The sequence below is a fragment of the Oncorhynchus kisutch genome, linkage group LG20 (assembly GCF_002021735.2).
Source record: "Oncorhynchus kisutch isolate 150728-3 linkage group LG20, Okis_V2, whole genome shotgun sequence".
NCBI lineage: Eukaryota > Metazoa > Chordata > Actinopteri > Salmoniformes > Salmonidae > Oncorhynchus > Oncorhynchus kisutch.
Window position 1 is genome coordinate 4,733,677 of NC_034193.2, and position 10,216 is coordinate 4,743,892.

Consider the following 10,216-nt stretch of genomic DNA (forward strand, 5'->3'; position numbering starts at 1 on the left):
CCCCGTCTCCTCTGCCTGCTCCACCTATAGTACCTCCATGCAGCCTCCTGTCTCCTCTGCTGCTCCACCTATAGTAACCTCCATGCAGCCTCCTGTCTCCTCTGCTGCTCCACCTATAGTACCTCCATGCAGCCTCCTGTCTCCTCTGCTGCTCCACCTATAGTACCCTCCATGCAGCCTCCTGTCTCCTCTGCTGCTCCACCTATAGTACCGTCCAATGCAGCCTCCTGTCTCCTCTGCTGCTCCACCTATAGTACCTCCATGCAGCCTCCTCTCTCCTCTGCTGCTCCACCTATAGTACCTCCATGCAGCCTCCTGTCTCCTCTGCTGCTCCACCTATAGTACCTCCCTACAGCCTCCTCCTCTGCTGCTCCACCTATAGTACCTCCATTCAGCCTCCTGTCTCCCCTGCTGCTCCACCTATAGTACCTCCCTACAGCCTCCTGTTTCCAATGCTACTCCACCTATAGTACCTCCATGCAGCCCCCTGTCTCCTCTGCTGCTCCACCTATAGTACCCTCCATGCAGCCTCCTGTCTCCTCTGCTGCTCCACCTATAGTACCTCCATGCAGCCTCCTGTCTCCTCTGCTGCTCCACCTATAGTACCTCCATGCAGCCTCCTCCTCTGCTGCTCCACCTATAGTACCTCCCCACAGCCTCCTGTCTCCCCTGCTGCTCCACCTACAGTACCTCCATGCAGCCTCCTCCCCTGCTGCTCCACCTATAGTAGCTCCATGCAGCCTCCTCCTCTGCTGCTCCACCTATAGTACCTACATGCAGCCTCCTCCTCTGCTGCTCCATCTATAGTACCTCCATGCAGCCTCCTGTCTCCTCTAATGCTCCACCTATAGTACCTCCCTACAGCCTCCTCCTCTGCTGCTCCACCTATAGTACCTCCATTCAGCCTCCGGTCTCCTCTGCTGCTCCACCTATAGGACCTCCATGCAGCCTCCTGTCTCCTCTGCTGCCCCACCTATAGTACCTCCATGCAGCCTCCTGTCTCCTCTACTGCTCCACCTATAGTACCCCCATGCAGCTTCCTGTCTCCTCTGCTGCCTCACCTATAGTACCTCCATGCAGCCTCCTCCTCTGCTGCTCCACCTATAGTACCTCCCTACAGCCTCCTGTCTCCCCTGCTACTCCACCTATTGTACCTCCATGCAGCCTCCTCCTCTGCTGCTCCACCTATAGTACCTCCATGCAGCCTCCTCCTCTGCTGCTCCACCTATAGTACCTCCATGCAGCCTCCTGTCTCCTCTGCTGCTCCACCTATAGTACCTCCATGCAGCCTCCTCCTCTGCTGCTCCACCTATAGTACATCCCTACAGCCTCCTCCTCTGCTGCTCCACCTATAGTACCTCCATGCAGCCTCCTCCTCTGCTGCTCCACCTATAGTACCTCCATGCAGCCTCCCCCTTGCTGCTCCACCTATAGTACCTCCATGCAGCCTCCTGTCTCCTCTGCTGCTCCACCTATAGTACCTCCATGCAGCCTTCTGTCTCCTCTGCTGCTCCACCTATAATACCTCCCTACAGCCTCCTCCTCTGCTGCTCCACCTATAGTACCTTCATGCAGCCTCCTCCGCTGCTGCTCCACCTATAGTACCTCCATGCAGCCTCCTGTCTCCTCTGCTGCTCCACCTATAGTACCTCCATGCAGCCTCCTGTCTCCTCTGCTGCTCCACCTATAGTACCTCCATGCAGCCTCCTGTCTCCTCTGCTGCTCCACCTATAGTACCTCCCTACAGCCTCCTCCTCTGCTGCTCCACCTATAGTACCTCCATTCAGCCTCCTGTCTCCTCTGCTGCTCCACCTATAGTACCTCCCTACAGCCTCCTGTTTCCAATGCTACTCCACCTATAGTACCTCCATGCAGCCCCCTGTCTCCTCTGCTGCTCCACCTATAGTACCTCCATGCAGCCTCCTGTCTCCTCTGCTGCTCCACCTATAATACCTCCCTACAGCCTCCTCCTCTGCTGCTCCACCTATAGTACCTTCATGCAGCCTCCTCCGCTGCTGCTCCACCTATAGTACCTCCATGCAGCCTCCTGTCTCCTCTGCTGCTCCACCTATAGTACCTCCATGCAGCCTCCTGTCTCCTCTGCTGCTCCACCTATAGTACCTCCATGCAGCCTCCTGTCTCCTCTGCTGCTCCACCTATAGTACCTCCCTACAGCCTCCTCCTCTGCTGCTCCACCTATAGTACCTCCATTCAGCCTCCTGTCTCCTCTGCTGCTCCACCTATAGTACCTCCCTACAGCCTCCTGTTTCCAATGCTACTCCACCTATAGTACCTCCATGCAGCCCCCTGTCTCCTCTGCTGCTCCACCTATAGTACCTCCATGCAGCCTCCTGTCTCCTCTGCTGCTCCACCTATAGTACCTCCATGCAGCCTCCTGTCTCCTCTGCTGCTCCACCTATAGTACCTCCATGCAGCTTCCTGTCTCCTCTGCTGCTCCACCTATAGTACCTCCCCACAGCCTCCTGTCTCCCCTGCTGCTCCACCTACAGTACCTCCATGCAGCCTCCTCCTCTGCTGCTCCACCTATAGTAGCTCCATGCAGCCTCCTCCTCTGCTGCTCCACCTATAGTACCTCCATGCAGCCTCCTCCTCTGCTGCTCCACCTATAGTACCTCCCTACAGCCTCCTCCTCTGCTGCTCCACCTATAGTACCTCCATTCAGCCTCCGGTCTCCTCTGCTGCTCCACCTATAGGACCTCCATGCAGCCTCCTGTCTCCTCTGCTGCTCCACCTATAGTACCTCCATGCAGCCTCCTATCTCCTCTACTGCTCCACCTATAGTACCCCCATGCAGCTTCCTGTCTCCTCTGCTGCCTCACCTATAGTACCTCCATGCAGCCTCCTCCTCTGCTGCTCCACCTATAGTACCTCCCTACAGCCTCCTGTCTCCCCTGCTACTCCACCTATTGTACCTCCATGCAGCCTCCTCCTCTGCTGCTCCACCTATAGTACCTCCATGCAGCCTCCTCCTCTGCTGCTCCACCTATAGTACCTCCATGCAGCCTCCTGTCTCCTCTGCTGCTCCACCTATAGTACCTCCATGCAGCCTCCTCCTCTGCTGCTCCACCTATAGTACCTCCCTACAGCCTCCTCCTCTGCTGCTCCACCTATAGTACCTCCATGCAGCCTCCTCCTCTGCTGCTCCACCTATAGTACCTCCATGCAGCCTCCTCCTCTGCTGCTCCACCTATAGAACCTCCATGCAGCCTCCTGTCTCCTCTGCTGCTCCACCTATAGTACCTCCATGCAGCCTCCTGTCTCCTCTGCTGCTCCACCTATAGTACCTCCCTACAGCCTCCTCCTCTGCTGCTCCACCTATAGTACCTCCATTCAGCCTCCGGTCTCCTCTGCTGCTCCACCTATAGGACCTCCATGCAGCCTCCTGTCTCCTCTGCTGCTCCACCTATAGTACCTCCATGCAGCCTCCTGTCTCCTCTACTGCTCCACCTATAGTACCTCCATGCAGCCTCCTGTCTCCTCTGCTGCTCCACCTATAGTACCCCCCATGCAGCTTCCTTTCTCCTCTGCTGCTTCACCTATAGTACCTCCATGCAGCCTCCTCCTCTGCTGCTCCACCTATAGTACCTCCCTACAGCCTCCTGTCTTCCCTGCTACTCCACCTATTGTACCTCCATGCAGCCTCCTCCTCTGCTGCTCCACCTATAGTACCTCCCTACAGCCTCCTGTCTCCCCTGCTACTCCACCTATTGTACCTCCATGCAGCCTCCTCCTCTGCTGCTCCACCTATAGTACCTCCATGCAGCCTCCTCCTCTGCTGCTCCACCTATAGTACCTCCATGCAGCCTCCTGTCTCCTCTGCTGCTCCACCTATAGTACCCCCATGCAGCCTCCTCCTCTGCTGCTCCACCTATAGTACCTCCCTACAGCCTCCTCCTCTGCTGCTCCACCTATAGTACCTCCATGCAGCCTCCTCCGCTGCTGCTCCACCTATAGTACCTCCATGCAGCCTCCTGTCTCCTCTGCTGATCCACCTATAGTACCTCCATGCAGCCTCCTGTCTCCTCTGCTGCTCCACCTATAGTACCTCCATGCAGCCTCCTGTCTCCTCTGCTTCTCCACCTATAGTACCTCCATGCAGCCTCCTCCTCTGCTGCTCCACCTATAGTACCTCCATGCAGCCTCCTCCTCTGCTGCTCCACCTATAGTACCTCCATGCAGCATCCTGTCTCCTCTGCTACTCCACCTATAGTACCTCCATGCAGCCTCCTGTCTCCTCTGCTGCTCCACCTATAGTACCTCCATGCAGCCTTCTGTCTCCTCTGCTGCTCCACCTATAGTACCTCCCTACAGCCTCCTCCTCTGCTGCTCCACCTATAGTACCTCCATGCAGCCTCCTCCGCTGCTGCTCCACCTATAGTACCTCCATGCAGCCTCCTCTGCTGCTCCACCTATAGTACCTCCATGCAGCCTCCTGTCTCCTCTGCTGCTCCACCTATAGTACCTCCATGCAGCCTCCTGTCTCCTCTGCTGCTCCACCTATAGGACCTCCATGCAGCCTCCTGTTTCCAATGCTACTCCACCTATAGTACCTCCCTACAGCCTCCTCCTCTGCTGCTCCACCTATAGTACCTCCATGTAGCCTCCTCCGCTGCTGCTCCACCTATAGTACCTCCATGCAGCCTCCTCCTCTGCTGCTCCACCTATAGTACCTCCATGCAGCCTCCTGTCTCAGCTGCTGCTCCACCTATAGTACCTCCATTCAGCCTCCTCCTCTGCTGCTCCACCTATAGTACCTCCATTCAGCCTCCTCCTCTGCTGCTCCACCTTTAGTACCTCCATGCAGCCTCCTCCGCTGCTGCTCCACCTATAGTACCTCCACGCAGCCTCCTCCTCTGCTGCTCCACCTATAGTACCTCCATGCAGCCTCCTGTCTCAGCTGCTGCTCCACCTATAGTACCTCCATGCAGCCTCCTCCTCTGCTGCTCCACCTATAGTACCTCCATGCAGCCTCCTCCTCTGCTGCTCCACCTATAGTACCTCCATGCAGCCTCCTGTCTCATCTGCTGCTCCACCTATAGTACCTCCATGCAGCCTCCTGTCTCAGCTGCTGCTCCACCTATAGTACCTCCATGCAGCCTCCTCCTCTGCTGCTCCACCTATAGTACCTCCCTACAGCCTCCTCCTCTGCTGCTCCACCTATAGTACCTCCATGCAGCCTCCTCCTCTGCTGCTCCACCTATAGTACCTCCATGCAGCCTCCTCCTCTGCTGCTCCACCTATAGAACCTCCATGCAGCCTCCTGTCTCCTCTGCTGCTCCAACTATAGTACCTCCATGCAGCCTCCTGTCTCCTCTGCTGCTCCACCTATAGTACCTCCCTACAGCCTCCTCCTCTGCTGCTCCACCTATAGTACCTCCATTCAGCCTCCGGTCTCCTCTGCTGCTCCACCTATAGGACCTCCATGCAGCCTCCTGTCTCCTCTGCTGCTCCACCTATAGTACCTCCATGCAGCCTCCTGTCTCCTCTACTGCTCCACCTATAGTACCTCCATGCAGCCTCCTGTCTCCTCTGCTGCTCCACCTATAGTACCCCCATGCAGCTTCCTTTCTCCTCTGCTGCTTCACCTATAGTACCTCCATGCAGCCTCCTCCTCTGCTGCTCCACCTATAGTACCTCCCTACAGCCTCCTGTCTTCCCTGCTACTCCACCTATTGTACCTCCATGCAGCCTCCTCCTCTGCTGCTCCACCTATAGTACCTCCCTACAGCCTCCTGTCTCCCCTGCTACTCCACCTATTGTACCTCCATGCAGCCTCCTCCTCTGCTGCTCCACCTATAGTACCTCCATGCAGCCTCCTCCTCTGCTGCTCCACCTATAGTACCTCCATGCAGCCTCCTGTCTCCTCTGCTGCTCCACCTATAGTACCCCCATGCAGCCTCCTCCTCTGCTGCTCCACCTATAGTACCTCCCTACAGCCTCCTCCTCTGCTGCTCCACCTATAGTACCTCCATGCAGCCTCCTCCGCTGCTGCTCCACCTATAGTACCTCCATGCAGCCTCCTGTCTCCTCTGCTGATCCACCTATAGTACCTCCATGCAGCCTCCTGTCTCCTCTGCTGCTCCACCTATAGTACCTCCATGCAGCCTCCTGTCTCCTCTGCTTCTCCACCTATAGTACCTCCATGCAGCCTCCTCCTCTGCTGCTCCACCTATAGTACCTCCATGCAGCCTCCTCCTCTGCTGCTCCACCTATAGTACCTCCATGCAGCATCCTGTCTCCTCTGCTACTCCACCTATAGTACCTCCATGCAGCCTCCTGTCTCCTCTGCTGCTCCACCTATAGTACCTCCATGCAGCCTTCTGTCTCCTCTGCTGCTCCACCTATAGTACCTCCCTACAGCCTCCTCCTCTGCTGCTCCACCTATAGTACCTCCATGCAGCCTCCTCCGCTGCTGCTCCACCTATAGTACCTCCATGCAGCCTCCTCTGCTGCTCCACCTATAGTACCTCCATGCAGCCTCCTGTCTCCTCTGCTGCTCCACCTATAGTACCTCCATGCAGCCTCCTGTCTCCTCTGCTGCTCCACCTATAGGACCTCCATGCAGCCTCCTGTTTCCAATGCTACTCCACCTATAGTACCTCCATGCAGCCCCCTGTCTCCTCTGCTGCTCCACCTATAGTACCTCCATGCAGCCTCCTGTCTCCTCTGCTGCTCCACCTATAGTACCTCCATGCAGCCTCCTGTCTCCTCTGCTGCTCCACCTATAGTACCTCCATGCAGCTTCCTGTCTCCTCTGCTGCTCCACCTATAGTACCTCCATGCAGCCTCCTCCTCTGCTGCTCCACCTATAGTACCCCCCTACAGCCTCCTGTCTCCCCTGCTGCTCCACCTATAGTACCTCCATGCAGCCTCCTCCCCTGCTGCTCCACCTATAGTAGCTCCATGCAGCCTCCTCCTCTGCTGCTCCACCTATAGTACCTCCATGCAGCCTCCTGTCTCCCCTAATGCTCCACCTATAGAACCTCCCTACAGCCTCCTCCTCTGCTGCTCCACCTATAGTACCTCCATTCAGCCTCCGGTCTCCTCTGCTGCTCCACCTATAGGACCTCCATGCAGCCTCCTGTCTCCTCTGCTGCTCCACCTATAGTACCTCCATGCAGCCTCCTGTCTCCTCTACTGCTCCACCTATAGTACCCCCATGCAGCTTCCTGTCTCCTCTGCTGCCTCACCTATAGTACCTCCATGCAGCCTCCTCCTCTGCTGCTCCACCTATAGTACCTCCCTACAGCCTCCTGTCTCCCCTGCTACTCCACCTATTGTACCTCCATGCAGCCTCCTCCTCTGCTGCTCCACCTATAGTACCTCCATGCAGCCTCCTCCTCTGCTGCTCCACCTATAGAACCTCCATGCAGCCTCCTGTCTCCTCTGCTGCTCCACCTATAGTACCTCCATGCAACCTCCTGTCTCCTCTGCTGCTCCACCTATAGTACCTCCATGCAACCTCCTGTCTCCTCTGCTGCTCCACCTATAGTACCTCCATGCAGCTTCCTGTCTCCTCTGCTGCTCCACCTATAGTACCTCCATGCAGCCTCCTCCTCTGCTGCTCCACCTATAGTACCTCCCTACAGCCTCCTGTCTCCCCTGCTGCTCCACCTATAGTACCTCCATGCAGCCTCCTCCCCTGCTGCTCCACCTATAGTAGCTCCATGCAGCCTCCTCCTCTGCTGCTCCACCTATAGTACCTCCATGCAGCCTCCTGTCTCCCCTAATGCTCCACCTATAGTACCTCCCTACAGCCTCCTCCTCTGCTGCTCCACCTATAGTACCTCCATTCAGCCTCCGGTCTCCTCTGCTGCTCCACCTATAGGACCTCCATGCAGCCTCCTGTCTCCTCTGCTGCTCCACCTATAGTACCTCCATGCAGCCTCCTGTCTCCTCTACTGCTCCACCTATAGTACCCCCATGCAGCTTCCTGTCTCCTCTGCTGCCTCACCTATAGTACCTCCATGCAGCCTCCTCCTCTGCTGCTCCACCTATAGTACCTCCCTACAGCCTCCTGTCTCCCCTGCTACTCCACCTATTGTACCTCCATGCAGCCTCCTCCTCTGCTGCTCCACCTATAGTACCTCCATGCAGCCTCCTCCTCTGCTGCTCCACCTATAGAACCTCCATGCAGCCTCCTGTCTCCTCTGCTGCTCCACCTATAGTACCTCCATGCAACCTCCTGTCTCCTCTGCTGCTCCACCTATAGTACCTCCATGCAACCTCCTGTCTCCTCTGCTGCTCCACCTATAGTACCTCCATGCAGCTTCCTGTCTCCTCTGCTGCTCCACCTATAGTACCTCCATGCAGCCTCCTCCTCTGCTGCTCCACCTATAGTACCTCCCTACAGCCTCCTGTCTCCCCTGCTGCTCCACCTATAGTACCTCCATGCAGCCTCCTCCCCTGCTGCTCCACCTATAGTAGCTCCATGCAGCCTCCTCCTCTGCTGCTCCACCTATAGTACCTCCATGCTGCCTCCTCCTCTGCTGCTCCACCTATAGTACCTCCATGCAGCCTCCTCCTCTGCTGCTCCACCTATAGTACCTCCATGCAGCCTCCTCCTCTGCTGCTCCACCTATAGTACCTCCATGCAGCCGCCTCCCCTGCTGCTCCACCTATAGTACCTCCATGCAGCCTCCTCCTCTGCTACTCCACCTATAGTACCTCCATGCAGCCCCCTGTCTCCTCTGCTGCTCCACCTATAGTACCTCCCTACAGCCTCCTCCTCTGCTGCTCCACCTATAGTACCTCCATGTAGCCTCCTCCGCTGCTGCTCCACCTATAGTACCTCCATGCAGCCTCCTCCTCTGCTGCTCCACCTATAGTACCTCCATGCAGCCTCCTGTCTCAGCTGCTGCTCCACCTATAGTACCTCCATTCAGCCTCCTCCTCTGCTGCTCCACCTATAGTACCTCCATTCAGCCTCCTCCTCTGCTGCTCCACCTTTAGTACCTCCATGCAGCCTCCTCCGCTGCTGCTCCACCTATAGTACCTCCACGCAGCCTCCTCCTCTGCTGCTCCACCTATAGTACCTCCATGCAGCCTCCTGTCTCAGCTGCTGCTCCACCTATAGTACCTCCATGCAGCCTCCTCCTCTGCTGCTCCACCTATAGTACCTCCATGCAGCCTCCTCCTCTGCTGCTCCACCTATAGTACCTCCATGCAGCCTCCTGTCTCATCTGCTGCTCCACCTATAGTACCTCCATGCAGCCTCCTGTGTCCTCTGCTGCTCCACCTATAGTACCTCCATGCAGCCTCCTGTGTCCTCTGCTGCTCCACCTATAGTACCTCCATGCAGCCTCCTCCTCTGCTGCTCCACCTATAGTACCTCCATGCAGCCTCCTCCGCTGCTGCTCCACCTATAGTACCTCCATGCAGCCTCCTCCCCTGCTGCTCCACCTATAGTACCTCCATGCAGCCTCCTGTCTCAGCTGCTGCTCCACCTATAGTACCTCGATGCAGCCTCCTCCTCTGCTGCTCCACCTATAGTACCTCGATGCAGCCTCCTCCTCTGCTGCTCCACCTATAGTACCTCCATGCAGCCTCCTCCTCTGCTGCTCCACCTATAGTACCTCCATGCAGCCTCCTCCTCTGCTGCTCCACCTATAGTACCTCCATGCAGCCTCCTGTCTCATCTGCTGCTCCACCTATAGTACCTCCATGCAGCCTCCAGTGTCCTCTGCTGCTCCACCTATAGTACCTCCATGCAGCCTCCAGTGTCCTCTGCTGCTCCACCTATAGTAGCTAATAGAACACAAACTAATTAAGGAGGGTTAAGGAGTATAACCTCTACAGGACCGGTGGTCCCCCCTCGGGACGGTTGAGCTAACGTGCGCTAGTGTGATTAGCATGAGGTTCTTAGTAACAAGAACATTGTTAGAGGGATGTAGACATATCTGATATGGGCAGAAAGATTAAATTATTGTTGTTCTAACTGTACAGTCCAATTTACAGTAGCTATTACTGTCTATATTATTATCTTTTATTAAGGAGGTTTAAAGTTAGTTTCTGTTCTGTTTTGAAGAATGGTTTAAGGAGTTTATTGTGACCGTTCAGTCAGAATAGAGGAGCAGTTTGCAGCTGTGGAACAGATGAGAAGGTGTTTGACTCAAAAGACAGACCAGAGCATTAGATCAGGGACGGTAACTGTATGTGTGTGTGTGTGTGTGTGTGTGTGTCAAATAAAATGTTA